General features: G+C 37.2%; 1 protein-coding gene and 1 pseudogene across 5 annotated transcripts in view; one reads left to right on the top strand and one right to left on the bottom strand.

The window, feature by feature from the left end:
• LOC135710982 (uncharacterized) overlaps positions 1-21,199 on the bottom strand; it is an 825,769-nt gene that overhangs the window by 29,268 nt on the left and 775,302 nt on the right. The gene's annotated exons all lie outside the window — the stretch shown is intronic.
• On the top strand, positions 977-19,804 carry LOC135710985 (uncharacterized; annotated as a pseudogene).

Below are 21,199 nucleotides of genomic sequence, written 5' to 3'. Positions count from 1 at the left end.
AATCCACCAGAACATGCTTTTTCCATCATATGGCATCATCAGGGAAGTAGTTGAAATCGATGGAGAAGTACATTTCCTGCTACGATCCTGCAAAACACTAGAGTATGATAACTTTTTGCAAGCGTATGAGGTTGATGAATTGGAAGCAGATCAATTAGTTCACGTCGATGAAGTTTTCCAACACACAACATTTTCCTTTTGGACGCCATACAATAGTAAAATTAAATTTGTATCAAGACGCTGCTTCAATCAGGATTACTGAAGACTCTAATTCATCGTCAATCATATATTTTTGATCACTTTCATTTTGCATCATTCGAACCGCATCAAGCATTTCACAAAATTAGAGATATTAGATTAAATATCGAAAATAAATCATTATTTAAATAAGATAAAATCACTTCAGGTAAGCATTAATTCAATGTCAATAATAAACATCAACTCTAGCGAAACACATCAAAAAGGTGTATTGCAACTCATGTTAATAAATCAAGCTGAACATTGCATTAGGTCCAAAGTAACATTGATCGATTTTCTTCGTCGATTTTCTATTTCGTTAATAACTTGAGCACATAACCGTTTCTTGTTCTGTTTGTCGAATTAGATGCTAGATAAAAGCTTCTTGTATCGATCTGTGTACTGAAAATACCTGGGAATGTCTTTACATGGCCATCGGGTTATAAAGAGAAAGTCGACGAAGAGAATCTGTCAATGTTACTTAGGACCTAATGCAATGTTCAACTTGAAATATCAGTGGCTGTCAAATACGAGCAATCGTCGCCTACCTTGCAAAACTGGTTCCAAACGTAAACAAGCCATAAGAAACCTACAGCGTTTGTTTACGTTTGGAATCAGTTTGATACAAGAATGATCAGTAGGCTGATTTGACAGCACGTCCACCCAGGCAGCAGCAGCTTCTGTTATACAGTATCCCCAGTATCCGGATTGTAAAGGCAGTCAGAGAGCAAGACCGCAGACGACCTTTGGAACATCAGAATCAACCAATCATGGAAGCAAACCAAAAAGTAAGTGAGCAGACAACGTGAGTAACTGCAAGTGCAAAAAGTGAAGAAAATACTTGAAGCCTAACTATTCAAATCGACGTATCTGATTTTGCAAACAATCACTTCAATCGACGATTTGTGTCAACTGCTAGCTCACTCACAGAAATAAACAACACCAGCTAGTAGGGGAAAGATTTCCCTACCTGATGATGGTGTTTGTTTGCGTGGGTGAGTTTGCGCAGTTCGTCAATTGAAGTGATTGTCAATTGAAGTTAAAATGTTGATAACAAGAATATCACAGAGAAAGCTTGCACTTTGTTTTAAACCATACATATTTTCATTGTATCAAGTTTCAATACATTCAGTTCGGAAAATTTCTTAGAAGAATAAGTTTGGGCGCAAGGTGGACCAAATAGAGTTTCAGGTGAAAAGAAATTACGTGTCGAATGTGGATTTGTCGTTGGAGTTGATCAATTTTGTATCACCACCAGATGGGGGTGCAACCATTCGAACCATCCAATTTCAGTTATTTTTAGGAATTCGTCTGCGGCTAACATATTATTTCAAAAGTTAGGTTTTTTTGCAATGTTTTCCTAATATTTTATTTTCTTGCACATTTCAGTGTCCGAAGGCATTGACGATTTGGAGACGTTCATGGAGTTGAATGAACAAGATTTTTCACAACTGCAGATGAAGACGAAGTTAATCAAATGCATCCAACGCATCCAGAGGGAGATTTCAAGTGCACTTACAGTTGAAGAATTTATTGTGGAACGACTGGATTCTGAAGATGAAAGCTATCGAAATGAAAATGCAGAGGTAGACGTCAGGACACTGACGAGGATTGTGTTGATAGCATTGAAGAAAATCCGTATCACGGCATCCGACTTGAGAAAGTAAGTAAATTTTAATAATTTTACGCAATTTTAATTTTTAATAATTAACGCCAACGCAACGCAAACGGATGCAATTTGCGTGGCCCTTGAGACTCCAGATATTTTCCAAGCATTTTGTTTCACTGTCCACTAGTAGGATAAGTGCACTAATTTTAAACATTTTTTAATTTTAATCCTTTGATTCAATAAAAAATCACTCGAAAATTACCAGGTTAAAAATTCGCTTTCAGGTAATCAACATCAATCGTGTCTTCAGAAGAACAGACCAGGGTCAACAAATAATGGAGTCCTTGAAGCAAGGAAGTAAGCCTAACGACAAGGTTTTGACGAAAATAAAAAATGTGTTGTGCGATTTCCTCAGATCAACGTATGGGCCGTAAGTTCAAGCTGTTAAGTTCCATTGTTCTTATGCTTAATCAATTTTTACTTTTCCAGGCGTCCTTCAGCATTTCAAAAAAATCTCATCGCCTTATCACTCGTGGAAACTTTCCCGATTTTGCGATCAAGCAATGCCGATGTACCTCAAGCACTGTGGTTTCACCAACATGCTCGAGGCCAACATAGACATACTGGCAGGATACATTATCATCTAGAGTATCTCATTCGTAAATCCACAGATAGAAAGATTATCCGCAGCAAATCCACGGATGAGAAGGCAATCAAAATTGAATCTTCTAACACGATGGACAGTGAGGATCCTGCTGAGAACGTTGAAGAATTGGTAATTTTTTGTATCTTATTTATCGTTACTAGCTACACAGAAAAAAAAACAGACGAGACACTGTGAGTAATGTTCTGGTTCAGTTTATCTTCTTCATCTGTATGGAACTGAGAGCTTTCAACATTTCAGCATTAAATAGTCTTTCATATAAAAATTGCATAGAAACTGGGACGATGTTAGCTGAATTTCAGTATTGGTGTTCAGGCAAGGGTTTTTCGAGTTTAATAACCAGTTTTTTTTACTGAAATATAGAAATAAGTGTGTCTATAATCTGTTTCTCAGTGATAGTAACGTTTTTTAGACACGTCATGGCTCTCTGCTTTAATTTCTTAATTTTTACACATTATTTGTTTCAGATTGGTGAATTGAAGTTCATGTGTCCCAATCCTAGAACACAAGCACGTGCTGAGGAGTTGTGGGTGAAGACATTTAACGAACGCGATCGATTCCGTCAATCAGGAGAGCTTAACACATATCTGCTGGAATTACCGGTGTCAACTTGTTTTGATGGAAAATTGGTGAGATTATGGTTCTAAAAATAGTTGTATCTTAATGATTATTGACTTTATTGTTTCTAGCTTAAGCTTGATTTTCAACGGCTTTACAAACCAGGGTTTTGAAGACTTACTCAGCTATACTGAAGCATGTTCAAAGCGGTAATGATAATCGAGCGTTTTTTTTTTATTAATTTAATTAAATTGAAAACTATTTATAGTTACTCTCAGAACACTTGGGATTATGCGTCTGAAAAATCCAAGTCGTGGAATGAAGCGGACAAGAAATGGCACTGATGACAACAATCCACTAAGTGGCATCGTTGAATGGATCCAGGTAACTATACACATTTGTGATTTCAAAAATGTTCTCATTATTACTGGATTTTGTTCCATTTCTATGGCTTTACTCAATTATGAAGTACCTACCTATTTTTATATTTTTCCCATTTTTTCCAGCATGATGAACCGATCCCGATCGTCAAAAGCGACAACCCCATACTCTACATGAGAGGAAATTTTTCGGAGGACAACTCTGATGCAGTAATTTCATGGAAAGGCATCACCATCCCCATCAACAAAGATTTTTCATATAGTTTTGAGTTGCTCTGCCAATCCATTGTGATTTTGAAAGCTGGAATTAAGCCAACTGACAAGCAGTTTTTTTTTATCTTTTTAATGGCGACACCCTCACCACTACGGGAGAAAAATTCCTTATTAACTTGGAATAGCTCAAAAATTGAGCGCTGCTACTACATACCTACACATAAACATGTACACTGCTGCATAAATGCAGTAACAATAAAAACTAAAAAAAGCCCGAAAATTTGTTGTTTTGTCATCTCGAAATCGTATTTTAATTCACCGATAAATCAGCCGTTTTGAATAATTTACTGACTTTATCGTCAAAAAAACAAAAAAAAAAAACAAAGCTGAAGGTAAACAAACAAATTACTGAAAAAGTCAGTAGTTCTTTACTGACTAAACAGGCACTTTTTGACAGTTCACGGTTTGTGCTATTTACGGAGTTTTCAGTAACGACAAAACACTTGTGGCTTGATTACTGAAAACTCAGCTGTTTAAAAACCCAGTAAAATTTTACTGACGTCGGTAATATAAACTCTGTGTGCAACATCTAAACTCGAAGCAAGTTCGGGCGGTTTGTGAATTTTGATGATTTAAATCCATCTAAATAATTTTCCACAGTTTTGAATTTGTCGAGTGCAGGATCATATTTTGATCAAAATAGAAATTGATATTGAATATATATTGTGAACTTGGTGAAATTTGAAATTCAGGTAAGCCTAATTAGAGTTGGTTGGAAATGCTAACATCAAGCTTTAGTGTGATGATTTATTAGCTAGAGAATGATCTTTAGAAGAGGGTAGGTGGATAGTTCGTTAGAGTACGGCAGTATGAAAATTGAATAGAAGTTGAAAATGAGCGAGTGGCCATTAATGCGACAGTTTTTAGAGATAGACGCACATTTTTGCCTAACCCGTACGATGTACGCGGGGACTTGAAGTATGTCTCCAAGTCCACAGGCAAAAATGTGCGTCCCTCTTTTTGCTCATAAACTGACTGCGGCTGTGGAATAGTTCTAGCGACGTTTTCATCACTACCTAAAGCCCCACGTTGCGAGAGCATTTCCAGTCGATGGTGTGTTATAATGCAGTTCTTCTTTACCCAACTATTGTGTTGCTCCTCTCGTCATGACCAACGTGATCATCTCAGAGAGAAAGCAGTAGGGTGGTAGTTGCGTGCTGTACCATCATCATGCGTGCTGTACCATAATGGCCCTTCGCTCATTTTCAACTTCTATTCAATTTTCATACTGCCGTACTCTAACGGAACTATCCACCTACCCTCTTCTAACGATCGTTATCTTCGCGTATGAAGTAACATAAAAACACTTTGAAAGCCTAATTAGTTAGTAGTAAATTGGAGAGCAAATAATGTGAGATTTCCGCGTTAACAGGCCCTCCTTACCCAGTCAACGCGGGCGGCTTGTATCGGCTTGTATTGGCTAGTGCTAGAATTGGCAAATATCGTCGAAACTGGAGCGGGCTGTTTCAAGCAGCTAGGACATCCACCGTCTTATGCTGGCTGTTAGTTGGACGGCCATTACGCCCACCCGTTACTGCTACTGCGCATTTTCTCGTTCGGCTACGACGCACTACCACTGCTACTGCGCAATTGGTAGCCTTTGTTGGAACGACTCGTCTCGCCAAGTCGTGCGGCGTAAACTGCATACCGCTACTACAGCTTATCACTCCACTACGCTTGGGGACGCCTGCTATACCCCTTACTTGCCCAACTGATCCTGTTTCAGTTCGCGTACTAGAACGTCGCGGGACATCCAACGAGGGACCGGACGCTGAAGGAACCAGGTCAGATCTGTCCGAAAACTGCTCACATTAGTTTTATTCGATCTTGAATGGATATGCTAACATACATGAAATAGAAACGTGACGTCACAGTAGGAAACTGTTAAGTTTGCCTTAATTCAATAAATTTCGATTTCCCTTGAATTTTAATTAATAAATCGCTAGCTCGATAAATTTAAGTTTAGTATATTCGGGTTTCGTCCAAGTAAATTGAATAAAAGAAAAATTACTTCTAGTTTAGATTAGTTACTCCACACATCTTTTGCGTCACGTTATTTGTATATGTTTATATTTGTTAGATTGGTTTGGGTTTAAATAACTATTGCATATTTCCCCTTGGTTGATTTTAAAGAATTATTTCATTTTCGCGGTTTGAATTGGTGTTTTTAAATTTGAGTATCCTAATCTGATTGGTTGGCTTTAGACGTTTGGGTCAAAATAAGTAAGTTCGTTTGTGTCAACATCTGAGTGACCTGCCCTGAGAAGGGAAGTTTCTTGCCGGGTAATTAAGAACGAGTTGACGGTCCTTCTTTGAAAGGTGGCGCTTAAGCCGTCAGCTTAGCGTAACACAGGGAACGTTACATTGGTATCATGAAAAAATCCTTTTATACAGTTTTTATAAATTTGCTATTTAAAAAAAAAATCAAGAAATTTGAGTTTAACTTCGTTTTTAAAAAAGTTCACTTTCCACGCATTAGCTACTCATCATGGCTCATTTTCTCGGAAATCATTCACCCGATTTGGAAAAATTTTAGCGTCAAACTATATGTATTGTGGTCCTATTGAAAGCTATCGAATATTTTTGGAATCGGTCAACTGGTTCCGGAGATATGGCCGGAACAAGTTCCAGGGTATATGGAACATGGACCTAATTTTGACATGGAAGGAATAAAACCTATCATGCGACACTTCACATTACTTCCAAATTCGATAACAAGATCAATAACAACATTGAGTGCCTTGGACCACATTGGCTACTTCCGGGCATGTTCTGGGTGCTCCCGGGGAATGACAAAATATCAGAACTTAATTCCGGTTTTATAGTTTTTTTTTCTACTAGGAGTTTTTTTTCGGAAATAAGTTTCAGTTAGCAATTTTTAGTTTGTTAACATTTTATTTCAAGTTAATTCACACACAGAAGGTGTATGAGAAGTGCTTAATGTAAATTCATATTAACAGATTCTTTCGGCGCTTTCGTGGTAGTTCGGAAATCGATGGTTACCCTTTCAGCCAACCTGACGATGGAATTCCTCCTTTAAATTTACGCCCAACTAGTGACGCAAGGTCTTTAGCAGCTTCCAAGATCTTTTTGGTCGTCTTGGGGCTGCCAGAAGCAGCGCACATACAAACCCAATCCCCTAGCTGGTTCTCCAAAACAACACTCAACACTATTTCCCTTCCATATTTCTTGCCGTGGCTTCCCTTAATTTTTGCGTGAAGTGTCGTTTTCGGAATATTGTACCTTTTCTGTGCCTGATACGCGGTAAGTGATTTGATGATCATATTTATCTATTCGGATTTCGTCAATTATTCAAACATTTTAGTGAAACCTGTGGTGCCGAGTGCGGCCCTGGTTTATGGTTCCTAATAAAAAGAGTTTAAATGTAAAATGATTGATTAAAGGGTGATACGGTCAAAATTTGGTCAATATCAACTTGACGTATTTCTTTCAATTTTGCATTTAAAAAACCTGAACACCCCTCATTTTGAAGGTGTGTGTGTGTAGAATGTTGCTCCTATTTTAATTTTGGAATTCACTCTTCAGTTGTCAAAATGCCGTCCAAGCAAGAAGAGCAGCGTATCAAAATTTTGCTCGCGCATCGCGAAAATCCGAGCTACTCGCACGCAAAGTTGGCAAAATCGCTAAAAGTTGCCAAATCAACCGTTACAAATGTAATTAAAGTGTTTGGGGAACGTTTGTCGACAGCCAGGAAGTCTGGATCGGGGGGAAATCGAAAACCGGAAGCCGCTGAGACGACAAAGAGAGTTGCCGGTAGTTTCAAGCGAAACCCTAACCTCTCTCTCCGAGATGCCGCAAATAAGCTGGGTGTATCGTCTACAACCGTGCATCGAGCCAAAAAACGAGCCGGACTATCGACTTACAAGAAGGTAGTGACTCCAAATCGCGATGATAAACAAAATACGACGGCCAAAGCGCGATCTCGGAGGCTGTACACGACGATGCTGACGAAGTTTGACTGCGTGGTAATGGACGATGAAACCTACGTCAAAGCCGACTACAAGCAGCTTCCGGGACAGGAGTTTTATACGGCAAAAGGAAGGGGAAAGGTAGCAGATGTTTTCAAGCACATGAAACTGTCAAAGTTCGCAAAGAAATATCTGGTTTGGCAAGCCATCTGTACCTGTGGCTTGAAAAGCAGCATTTTCATAGCTTCCGGGACTGTCAACCAAGAAATTTACGTGAAAGAGTGTTTGAATAAACGTCTGCTGCCTTTCCTGAAGAAACACGGTTGTTCCGTACTGTTTTGGCCGGATTTGGCATCTTGCCATTACGGTAAAAAGGCCATGGAGTGGTACGCCGCCAACAACGTGCAGGTGGTTCCCAAGGACAAGAACCCTCCCAACACGCCAGAGCTCCGCCCAATTGAGAAATACTGGGCTATTGTCAAGCGGAACCTAAAGAAGACCAAAAAAACTGCTAAGGGCGAGCAGCAGTTCAAGGCAAACTGGCTTTCTGCGGCGAAGAAGGTGGACAAGGTGGCTGTACAAAATCTGATGGCAGGGGTCAAGCGTAAGGCCCGGCAATTCGGATTTGGAAAAGCGGAAGCCTAACTGAATATTTTTCCTGAATTTTATAGTAATTGAACTTGAAAAAGAAATTTAATTTGATTTTTTAAATAAACGATTTCACCGATTTACACGCGTTTTCCCTTGACCAAATTTTGACCGTATCACCCTTTAGTAAAGTACGGGCCTGGGTGAGTAAAGAGCGGGCAGTGAAGGTACGCAAGGAGTGTAGTGAAAACGTCGAGAATAAACACTTTGTAAAGCGTATGTAAATTGAAGTCCCTTTATTATTTATCACAACATCTCGATTATTACATTGGCGACGAGGTGTAACTGGACAGGTAAGAACATTGAAATGCATGAAAATCTAAGCGAGAGACAGACTCTATTTGTTTACTCAAACCGATGTTTGTGGGGAGGAAGTTGAGGTTACGTTTACAATGTTTTTTTTTTCTGTTGAAGGTAACGTCGTCTTGTTTGTGTATTTTGGAAAGCTTATTGACTGCCGAAGAGCAGTGAGTAAAAACAAATATCGTCGCTGGAAGCGATAGGCTACAGGGTAGCGACTGCTGAAACAGCAGTGGTTCGAGTTTTGTCGCTGGAAGCGATAGGCTACACAGTAGCGGCTGTGACAGCGGATAATCGTCACTGGATGTGATAAGCTACGATTAAGTAGCGGCTGTACAGTGGGTGAGGGTAAAAAAAAAAAGTCACCAGGTAGCTGACGACGGGCTATAGACTGCAATTAAACCAAGTACCTGCTTGGTAAGAACTAATACGCGAGACAGTAATGATATGAATCATGGTTAACTTTCTATAAACTGTTATTTTAGGATCAGACAGATCGATTATGGAAAAGTGGGAGATACAGCCCTTCAAGTTCAAGACTTTCCCTCGTAACACTGTTCGTAATGAGTGGGTTAAGTTTAAACGAAACTTTGAGTATATAGTTGCGGCATCGGGGGAGACTGATAAAACACGCATCAAGAATCTTTTCCTAGCTAGAGCTGGGCCGGACCTTCAGGAGGTGTTTACTTCAATTCCCGGCGCGGATGTGACTGCAGATAAGGAGAAGAATATAGATCCGTACGCTGTCGCTATACAGAAGCTAGACGCTTACTTTTCACCTAAGCAGCACGAAACGTTCGAACGGAACGTTTTCTGGACGCTTAAACCGAATCATGAAGAGCCATTGGAGAAATTCATGTTGCGTTGCCAGGATCAGGCCAGTAAGTGCAATTTCGGAAGTACTGCGCAGGAGAGCAGGGCAATAAGTGTTATTGATAAGGTCATCTTATTTGCCCCGAGCGATTTGAAAGAGCAGCTTTTGCAAAAGGATTCTCTCAACATAGATGAAGTCGCGAAAATCGTTAGTTCGTACGAATCTGTGAAACACCAGGCACAGCTGATGAATCTTCCATCAACTGGGTTTTCGGAGTCTTTTGATATCAATGCTGCCGAAAGAAATAACGTCAACAAAATTCGAAACATCCCGATCAGAGAATGCATGAGATGCGGAAAAAGGGATCATTTTGCCAATGATCCGAACTGTCCTGCACGTGGTAGAGAGTGCATAAAGTGCAAACGGATTGGTCATTTTGCAGCACGATGTCGAACCCCTGCAGGAAAACGAAAGTATGCTGAAGAACCTAGACCCGGCCCTAGCAAAGGATTCAAGCGACAACGCATACATGAGATCGAAACCGAGGAGGAAAGGAAAGATCGGAGTTTCATATTTAGCATAAACGATGGAGGAGAATTTCTGTGGCTTAAGCTTGGGGGAGTGACGTTGCAACTATTGATTGACTCTGGCTGTAAGAAGAATATTATCAATGAAAAGGCCTGGGTGTACATGAAGAACAATGGAGCAAAGGTTTGGAACCAGGAGAAGCACTGCACCGAAGTTTTTCTACCATATGGCAAGGAAGCAAAACCGTTGTCCGTTCTTGGCAAATTTGACGCAAATATCTCCGTAGACGATGGAGGAAAAACCATCGAACAGGTTGCGACATTCTACGTTGTGGTTGGAGGTCAGCAATGCTTACTGGGTCGTGCCACAGCCATGAGTCTGGGTGTTTTGGTGATTGGATTACCGAGTACACACGGAGTTAGTATGGTTGAGTACACACAAAAACACCCGTTTCCCAAGATAAAAGGCGTTCAAGTTGAGATTCCTATTGATAAGTCTGTCGTTCCGGTGTGTCAACATCCTCGCCGTCCTCCTATTGCTCTTTTATCAAAAATTGAAGAGAAACTGACGTCTTTGCTTATTAGTGATATTATCGAACCTGTTCAAGGTGGATGTCAGTGGGTTTCACCTTTGGTAACTGTGGTTAAAGATAATGGGGATCTTCGGCTATGTGTCGATATGCGACGAGCGAACGTTGCGATCTTGCGTGAGCGCCATATCATGCCAACAATTGAGGACTTTTTGCCACGGTTCACGTCAGCAAGATATTTTAGGGCTTTCCATCAAGTGGAGTTGAAGGAAAAGAGTCGTTACATAACAACCTTCATAACCCACATGGGTCTTTTCCGATACAAGCGGAATTGTTATTGCTCCAGAAATATTCCAACGAATCATGGAACAAATTTTGAGCAGCTGTAAGCAAACGGTAAATTTTATTGATGACATCCTTGTTTTCGGCAGCACCGAGGAAGAGCACGATGTGGAACTAAAATTAGTGTTATCGGTTTTGAACGAACATGGAATTCTCCTGAACCAGGAGAAATGTTTGTTTAAGGTGGACCGCTTAGACTTTCTCGGACACACAATTTCTTCAGATGGTATCAAACCCTCGAACAGTAAGGTTGAAGCGCTTCAATGCTTTCGTACACCAATCACCTCAGAAGAAGTCCGAAGTTTCCTCGGATTAGTTACGTATGCCGGACGATTTCTTCCAAATCTAGCAACAATAACGGCTCCTCTTCGGGAATTGATCCGATCCGGCATTAAGTTCTCGTGGGGTAAAGACCAAGAGGAATCTTTCGTTAAACTTAAGGATATGATTGGTAACGTTCAGCAACTGTACTTTTTCGATAATACACTCCGAACAAGACTAATTGCGGATGCATCACCAGTGGCTCTTGGAGCTGTGTTGATTCAATTTGAAGGTCCAACGGATTGCCAGCCTCGTCCGATCGCCTACGCTAGCAAAAGTTTAACATCCACGGAGCGCAGATATTGCCAGACCGAGAAAGAGGCGTTGGCCTTGGTTTGGTCGGTTGAGCGATTTTCAATATACCTGTACGGAAGAACATTTGAGCTGGAAACGGACCATAAACCATTGGAAGCGATTTTTCAACCAACTTCTCGGCCATGTGCTCGAATTGAAAGATGGGTGCTGCGTCTCCAATCCTTTTCTTTTGTAGTAAAGTACCGCAAAGGATAGTCCAACTTGGTTGATCCCTTGTCTCGTCTCGTTGAAAACCCGTCTTCCGAGACATTTGACGCTGAGAGTAAATTCATGGTGTTGGCAGTTATGGAGTCCGCAGCAATTGACATTCAGGAGCTTGAAGATGCGACTAATACTGATGTAATCCTGGGCATTGTTAAGGCCATCGTTCGGACATTTTGAGCCGTTTGTCTGTGATTTGGGTTGTTTTCCAGGAAACGTCCCGAAAATCCTGTGAAGGAAATCGAATATAGGGAAACAAATTCCGTCCGATTGTAGCCAAGGATTTTGTTTTCTTAGTGGGGTAAAATTTGGGTGGAAAAGTGCATTCAACTTCAAGTGGTGTGCTTTTTCCGGGAAAGTGGCATTTCCACCCAAAGAGAATATGCACGTGAGTGTATATGTGCGCGCAAGGAAATGCAATCTTGCGCCTATGTTTTCCCGGGAATTTCCCAAGAAAGTATACCATATTTTTATACCAGGACATTCTGCAGACTATGCACAACATGATGGTATACATAAACATATGATTTTCGAAAATTTGTAGCATGGTTTTTCAATTTCCAAACCATGCGCCAAACATTCTCGCTGTAAATTCGTCACGGACATAGTAAAGAAGCAATCAGCAATAACGCATTTGTTTTACCACGTTGCCACATTTTCTTGTTCGTAGGTCCACGAGTCCTTTTTCGCTAGTTCGCTCATCATATCAAATTGATCAGGAATTCTTCCGAATGTCAAAAATTATATCGAAGACCTACGACGGATCCGAAATTGAAATTGAGATCTCCATATATTCTTTCATCATATCAAACTGAACAGGAGTTCTTCAAAATCTTATCTTATCTATCGAAGACCTACGACTTATCGGGAATTGAAATCGAATCCTGCATATTCCCTCATCACATCAAATTGATCTTTAATTCTTCCGAATAATCAGAAATTATATATAAAACGTATGACTAATCGGAAATTGAAAATGAGTTCTCCATATATTCCACCAACACATCAAATTGATCATAAATCCTTCTGTAGACATTCGGGCAGTTAGAATATATTTCAAAATACAAGGATGGTCAAAAATTCTTCCAAACTATCAGAAGTTATATGGAAACCCTTCGATTGATTGCAAATTGAAATCAAATTCTCCATAAATTCCTTGATCATATCATATTGGAATTATCAGGAATTATTCCGAATAATAAGAAATTATATCGGAAAATGAAATCGAGTTCTCCATATGTTCCCTCATCACATCAAATTGTTCAGGATTTCTTCCAAATTATCAGAATTAATATCGAACACGTATGACTAATTGGAAATTGAAATTGAGTTCTCCATATATTCCATCAACATATCAAATTAATCAGAAATCCTTCTGAAGAACTTCGGGCAGTTCGAATGTATTTCAAAATACAAGGATGATCAGGAATTATTTCGAAATTTCACCGAATTATCAGAAGTTATATGGAAACCCTATGACTGATTGGAAATTGAAATCGATTTCACCATAATGTGTACCCTATGTACCATATCAAAGTGTTCAGAAATTCTTCCGGATTATCATAAATTATATTGAAGGTCTTCGACTAATAGAACAATTGCAACCAAGTTTCCATATATATCTCAATCAAATCAGGTTGATCAGGAATTCTTTCGAATTATCAGAAATTATAAAAAAAAACTTCCTGATCAGAAATTGAAATCGAGTTGTCCTTATGCCCTTACCATATCAAATTGATCAGGAATTCTTTCGTGTGACCAAAAATTGTATCGAATACCTACGAATGGTGAGAAATTGAAATCGAGTTTTATCAGGACATCTTCCGAATTATCAGAAATTATATCGAAGACCTACGACTGATCGGAAATTGAAATCAAATGATCGCTATACACCCTAGCAAAGTGATAATGAATTCTTCCGAATTATCAGAAATCATATCAGGGCCTTCGACTTATAGAAGAATTGTCATCGATTTTTCCATATAGGTATATCTTTATCATATCAGGTTGATCGGCTATACTTCCGAATTATCAGAAATTATATCGAACACATACGGCTAATTGGAAATTAAAATTAAGTTCCCCAAATATTCTCTCATCATATCAGATTTATAAGGAATTCTTCCGAATCAGCAGAAATTATAAAAAAGACCAATTACTGATCGGAAATTGAATTCGAGGTCTTTGAATATTTCCTCATCATATCAAAGTGATCAGGAATTCTTCCGGATTATCATAAATTATATTGAAGGTCTTCGACTAATAGAACAATTGCAACCAAGTTTCCATATATATCTCAATCAAATCAGGTTGATCAGGAATTCTTGCGAATTATCAGAAATTATACCTAACACGTATGACTAATCGGAAATTGAAATTGAGTTCTCCATATATTCCATCAATATATCAAATTGATCAGAAATCCTTCTGAAGACATTCGGGAAGTTAGACTGATTTTAAAAATACAAGGATGGTCAGGAATTATTTTGAAATTCTTCCAAATAATCAGAGGTTATATGGAATCCCTACGACTGATTGGAAATTGAAATCGCATTCTCCATTAATTCCCTCATCATATCATATTGATCAGAATTGTTTACGAATTATCAGAAATTGCCACTGATTGGAAATTGAAATCGAGTTCTCCATATATTCCATCATCACATCAATTGATCAGGAATTCTCCCGAATTATAAGAAATTACATCGAAGACCTACGACTGACGGGAAATTGAAATTGAGTTCTCCATGTATACCATCAACATATCAAATTGATCAGAAATCCTTCTGAAGATCTTCGGGCAGTTAGAATGTATTTCAAAATACAACGATAGTCAGGAAATATTTCGAAATTCTTCCGAATTATCAGAAGTTAGTTGGAAGCTTTACGGCTGATCAGAAATTGGTATCGAGTTCTCCGTATATTTTCTTATCATGTTTAATTGATCATAAATTCATCTGAAGATCTTTTCAGTTGGAATGTATTTCAAAATATAAGATCTTAGGAATAATGTCGAGACCTTCAAATGACCAAAAATTGAATCTACATTGTTTGAATAGTATCCCACCATATAAGAATGATCAGGAATTATTTCAAATTCTCGCATCATATAAAATTCTTTCGAATCATCAGAAATTATATAGAAGCCTTACGGCTGATCAGAATTTTTTTCTCCGGAACACTTTTTATTGTAATTCTGGTTTATTGTAAGAATTTCAATCACATGAATAGTGCATCGCAATTTCATAAAAATAATAATTAGGAAGTCATTATCCAATCTTAATCTAAAGAATTTGAGTGTGTGTGGGTGAAAACAAATATAGCAGGTGAAACTTTTATATTCGCCACAGATTATGATTATAATATTTCTATTGAAATATTCTTCCAAATAGCCGAATAAATAGTATCTTAATTTCCTCCTGAAATTAAACTTCATATCTATGGCATTTTCAATCAACGCATGCTGATTTCATTCATTTCTGATTCAGAAAATGAGAGCATTCTGCTCGCAGTCATTGGTTTATTGAGACATTGCAGTTTATTTAAAAAAAATGTTTTCTTAGGACTAAACCAAATAAATCAAGTAAAAATCAGCAGAATCGCTTTCAAGATTTTTTACTTAGTCTAGTCACACGATAAAAGCGCAAGAGGTGATGTCTATATAAAACACATATGTTATGGTAAATATAATTGGCTAGCGCAACTTAATTATAATTATAACGCAACCTACTAATTTGGGCATGTTGTAAATAAATTTCATCCTTCCAACGAATGGATTTTTTTTTATGTTTCCATCATCAATTAACAAAAGTTATTATTCTGGGGTATTTAATTGTGTGAAAAAAGGGCATAAAATGAGATCTCATACTCCCAATGCAGATGCAATTTTTTGGTGAATCTTTACATTCTACTTTCAAAAAACTCATGGGCTCTTTAGAAAAAGCTTGATACTGTTAATAGAATTGTACACCATATTCTTGATAAAATTCCCAATTTTTGCAAACATATTTTTTTTTGGGAAAAAATAGAATGTCAACTTATTTTTAGAGTTGGTTGGAAATGCTAACATGAAGCTTTAGTGTGATGATTTATTAGCTAGAGAATGATCTTTAGAAGAGGGTAGGTGGATAGTTCCGTTAGAGTACGGCAGTATGAAAATTGAATAGAAGTTGAAAATGAGCGAAGGGCCATTAAAGCGACAGTTTTTCAAGATAAACGCACATTTTTGCCTAGCCCGTACGATGTACGCGGGGACTTGAAGTATGTCTCCAAGTCCACAGGCAAAAATGTGCGTCCCTCTTGTTGCTCATAAACTGACTGCGGCTGTGGAATAGTTCTAGCGACGTTTTCATCACTACCTAAAGCCCCACGTTTCGAGAGCATTTCCAGTCGATGGTGTGTTATAATGCAGTTCTTCTTTACCCAACTATTGTGTTGCTCCTCTCGTCATGACCAACGTGATCATCTCAGAGAGAAAGCAGTAGGGTGGTTGTTGCGTGCTGTACCATCATCAGTTATCTTACGTTTCTCTTCTACGCACCATACTTGGGATGATAAAACATGAATGAAATGTATTCGAAAAACAAGAACATTACTTGTATCATATAATGAAGTTATAATTCGGTATTGCAACTCATAATTACCTGTTTATAACACATTTATAACTGATGGTATTTGATGAAAATTTGCTAGTCATGTGTACCACTGAAATATATTTTATTACTTTCATATTTTAAATAAGTTATATTTAAGATGTATTCATATTTGCTCAAGTTTCTAAAACTAACATACGAAAAGATGTTGTTTATAAGGCTAGCATGTTTTCACCAAGTTTTTTTTTTATAAATATGTTGTAAACCGATAATTGAGACATTCAATACCGAATTATAACTTCAATATAAACAGCATGTCAGAAAGGTTGAATACTTCACAAAAACAATACAACGGGTCTAAAACAAGACGTTTTGCAAGCAATTAATATAGAACTTATTCACAACTGGGATTTGTTTTATTTGTCAAGAACGATGTTGCAAGTGATACTTGGGAACGGACCGTCAGACAATTGTAAGATACTGCGAGAAAAAAATCTAATTCATTTCAAGTCCTGTCAAGAGTTCCTCAGGGCTCGCACTTCGAACCTCTTCTTTTCATTTTGTACGTTAACGATATCTCTCTTATTTTGAAAAAGCCCAAACTGCTTATTCATGCTGATGAAGTACATGTTTTTTTAGACGTGGTGTTGTAAAAGTTTGTTTGATAAAATAAATAATATATAAAATAAAAGATTTACGTGTTTTTCTGGATTCTAAATAAGCAATTGTGGATCATTATAACACAATAATTCTTAGAGCAGGCAATTCATATTTATTTTAAAGCAATTTTATTTTATAAAGCGTTTTGGTTTCCACTTTACACCTTACACAATTGAACGAATAGAGTCAATCCAAAAGTAGTTTTTATTATATGAGTTAATTGGGATGGATAGCATTTCTTCTCCCATCTTATGAAGCATGTTGCTTGTTAATCAACATTCAGGTATTGAAAGAGCATCGATATAACATATATGGTCTCTTCCGTAAACAATATAGCTTCGCAACGCATTGACTCAGGTTGTTTATTATCAAGACTTAATTTTTATGCACCGTTTCGAAAATTGCGTAATAGACATTTGTTCGCGGTAGATCGCCACCGCACTAGCTAAGCGAAATATGGACCGATAAGTCAGATGATATCTATATATAATGAAAACTTGAAATGATAGTCCTAAATATGTCACCGCTAAAATTGAAAAATAATTCCAAGCACTGCGAAATCATAGATCATAAGTAATGATATTATAATGTAATCTACGCTTTTGATTAACGACTAACTAAATAAATAAATTGATAAATTGATATAATATTTCCTTATCAAATCGAAATTATTAAAAATTCTTATGAAGATCTTCGGTCAGTAAGAATGCATTTCAAAATATAAGAATCACATGATTAAACATTAAAAATAATTCCATTGAATATTCTCTCATCATATGAGGTTGATTAGGAATACTTTCGAACTATCAAAAATTATATCGAAGACCTTGGACTAATAAAAAAATTGAAATCGAGTTCTCCATATATTTCTTTATCATATAAAAAAAAATCCTCGGTTTGTTTCCGTCGATTTTCTTTTGCGTACTGAGTACCAATGCTACCGGCACCAGGGAGATAGTTTCCACACCTGGACCCTACATATCGGCCCATCAACTCATGGACTGGGGACCAACGGTTTAACTTCCCTTCCGAAGGAAGGCGTGATAAGAAATTTTATTCCTCAGAAAACCCCGGTGGTGCCGACTTGGATTGAACCCAGGCCTTTTGGGAATCTCGCTTACCAGTACACCACCAGCGCCCCTTTTATAACAAATATATCAGCAATTCTTCTGAAGATCTTCAGTCAATAAGAACGTATTTTCATAACATAGCGTTGAACAGGAATCATGTCGAAGATCTGTAAACGGTCAGAAATTTAAATAAAATCCTTTGAATATTCGAAGCTTTGCTACATTCTATCTGACCGACGATCATCATAATAATTACTGATCACTTTGATATGATGAGCGAATATATGGAGAATCGATTTCAATTTCCTGTAAGTCGTAAGTCTTCGATATGAATTCTGATAAATTGGAGGAATTACTGATCAACCTCATATGGGACGATAATATTCAAAAGATTGAATTTCAATTTAAGATCATTTGAAAGACTTCGACTAACCATCTTTATATTTTGAAAATACAATCTAACTGACCGAAGATCTTCGGAAGATGACTTGATATGAGAAGCGAATATATGGAGAACACAATATACATTTTTCTATAAGTTGGAAGTCCTCGAAATAATTTCTTATAATTCGGAAGAATTCCTAACCAATCTCATATGATGTAAGAATATTCAAATGGTTTTATTTCAAGATCATTTGAAGATCGTCTACATGGCTCCTGATCAATGCTAAATTTTGAAAATACATTCTTACAGACCAAAGATAATCAGAAGGACTCCCGATCACTCTGATATGACCAGGGAATATATGGAGAGCTCGATTTCGGTCTTCGTATCATTTATGATAATTCGAATGAATTATTTATCAAACTGACATTGTTGGATAGTATTCAACGGGTTTAAAACAAATTTTTGATTATTTGAAAGTCTTCTATATGATTCCTGATCATTATTACATTTTGTAAATACATTCTTACTGACCAACTGACAATTTCTATTCAGTTTGATGGAAAAAGGATATATATGGAGAGCTCGATTTCAATTCTTCTTTTAATCGAAGGCCTTCGGTATAATATATGATAATTCGGAAGAATTCCTGATCACTTTGATATGATGAAGGAATATATGGAAAACTCGATTTGGATTTCCGATCAGTCGTAAGCCTTCGATATAATGTATGATAATTCGGAAGAATTCCTTGTCAATTTGATATGGTCATGGAATAAGGAGAACGCGATTTCAATATCTGGTCAGAAATAGTTTTTTTTTTAAATAATTTCTGATAATTCGAAAGAATTCCTGATCAACCTGATTTGATTGAGATATATATGGAAACTTGGTTGCAATTGTTCTATAAGTCGAAGACCTTCAATATAATTTATGATAATCCGGAAGAATTCCTGATCACTTTGATATGATGAGGAAATATTCAAAGACCTCGAATTCAATTTCCGATCAGTAATTGGTCTTTTTTATAATTTCTGCTGATTCGGAAGAATTCCTTATAAATCTGATATGATGAGAGAATATTTGGGGAACTTAATTTTAATTTCCAATTAGCCGTATGTGTTCGATATAATTTCTGATAATTCGGAAGTATAGCCGATCAACCTGATATGATAAAGATATACCTATATGGAAAAATCGATGACAATTCTTCTATAAGTCGAAGGCCCTGATATGATTTCTGATAATTCGGAAGAATTCATTATCACTTTGCTAGGGTGTATAGCGATCATTTGATTTCAATTTCCGATCAGTCGTAGGTCTTCGATATAATTTCTGATAATTCGGAAGATGTCCTGATAAAACTCGATTTCAATTTCTCACCATTCGTAGGTATTCGATACAATTTTTGGTCACACGAAAGAATTCCTGATCAATTTGATATGGTAAGGGCATAAGGACAACTCGATTTCAATTTCTGATCAGGAAGTTTTTTTTTATAATTTCTGATAATTCGAAAGAATTCCTGATCAACCTGATTTGATTGAGATATATATGGAAACTTGGTTGCAATTTTTCTATTAGTCGAAGACCTTTAATATAATTTCTGATAATCCGGAAGAATTTCTGAACACTTTGATATGGTACATAGGGTACACATTATGGTGAAATCGATTTCTATTTCCAATCAGTCATAGGGTTTCCATATAACTTTCGATAATTCGGTGAAATTTCGAAATAATTCCTGATCATCCTTGTATTTTGAAATACATTCGAACTGCCCGAAGTTCATCAGAAGGATTTCTGATTAATTTGATATGTTGATGGAATATATGGAGAACTCAATTTCAATTTCCAATTAGTCATACGTGTTCGATATTAATTCTGATAATTTGGAAGAAATCCTGATCAATTTGATGTGATGAGGGAACATATGGAGAACTCGATTTCATTTTCCTATATAATTTCTTATTATTCGGAATAATTCCTGATAATTCCAATATGATATGATCAAGGAATTTATGGAGAATTTGATTTCAATTTGCAATCAATCGAAGGGTTTCCATATAACTTCTGATAGTTTGGAAGAATTTTTGACCATCCTTGTATTTTGAAATATATTCTAACTGCCCGAATGTCTACAGAAGGATTTATGATCAATTTGATGTGTTGGTGGAATATATGGAGAACTCATTTTCAATTTCCGATTAGTCATACGTTTTATATATAATTTCTGATTATTCGGAAGAATTAAAGATCAATTTGATGTGATGAGGGAATATGCAGGATTCGATTTCAATTCCCGATAAGTCGTAGGTCTTCGATAGATAAGATAAGATTTTGAAGAACTCCTGTTCAGTTTGATATGATGAAAGAATATATGGAGATCTCAATTTCAATTTCGGATCCGTCGTAGGTCTTCGATATAATTTTTGACATTCGGAAGAATTCCTGATCAATTTGATATGATGAGCGAACTAGCGAAAAAGGACTCGTGGACCTACGAACAAGAAAATGTGGCAACGTGGTAAAACAAATGCGTTATTGCTGATTGCTTCTTTACTATGTCCGTGACGAATTTACAGCGAGAATGTTTGGCGCATGGTTTGGAAATTGAAAAACCATGCTACAAATTTTCGAAAATCATATGTTTATGTATACCATCATGTTGTGCATAGTCTGCAGAATGTCCTGGTATAAAAATATGGTATACTTTCTTGGGAAATTCCCGGGAAAACATAGGCGCAAGATTGCATTTCCTTGCGCGCACATATACACTCACGTGCATATTCTCTTTGGGTGGAAATGCCATTTTCCCGGAAAAAGCACACCACTTGAAGTTGA

This window comes from Ochlerotatus camptorhynchus, unplaced genomic scaffold (genome assembly GCF_037179485.1).
Source record: "Ochlerotatus camptorhynchus isolate MF236.1 unplaced genomic scaffold, CSIRO-AGI_Acam_v1.1 ptg000412l, whole genome shotgun sequence".
Lineage (NCBI taxonomy): Eukaryota > Metazoa > Arthropoda > Insecta > Diptera > Culicidae > Ochlerotatus > Ochlerotatus camptorhynchus.
This window is presented reverse-complemented; position numbering and strand designations above follow the sequence as displayed.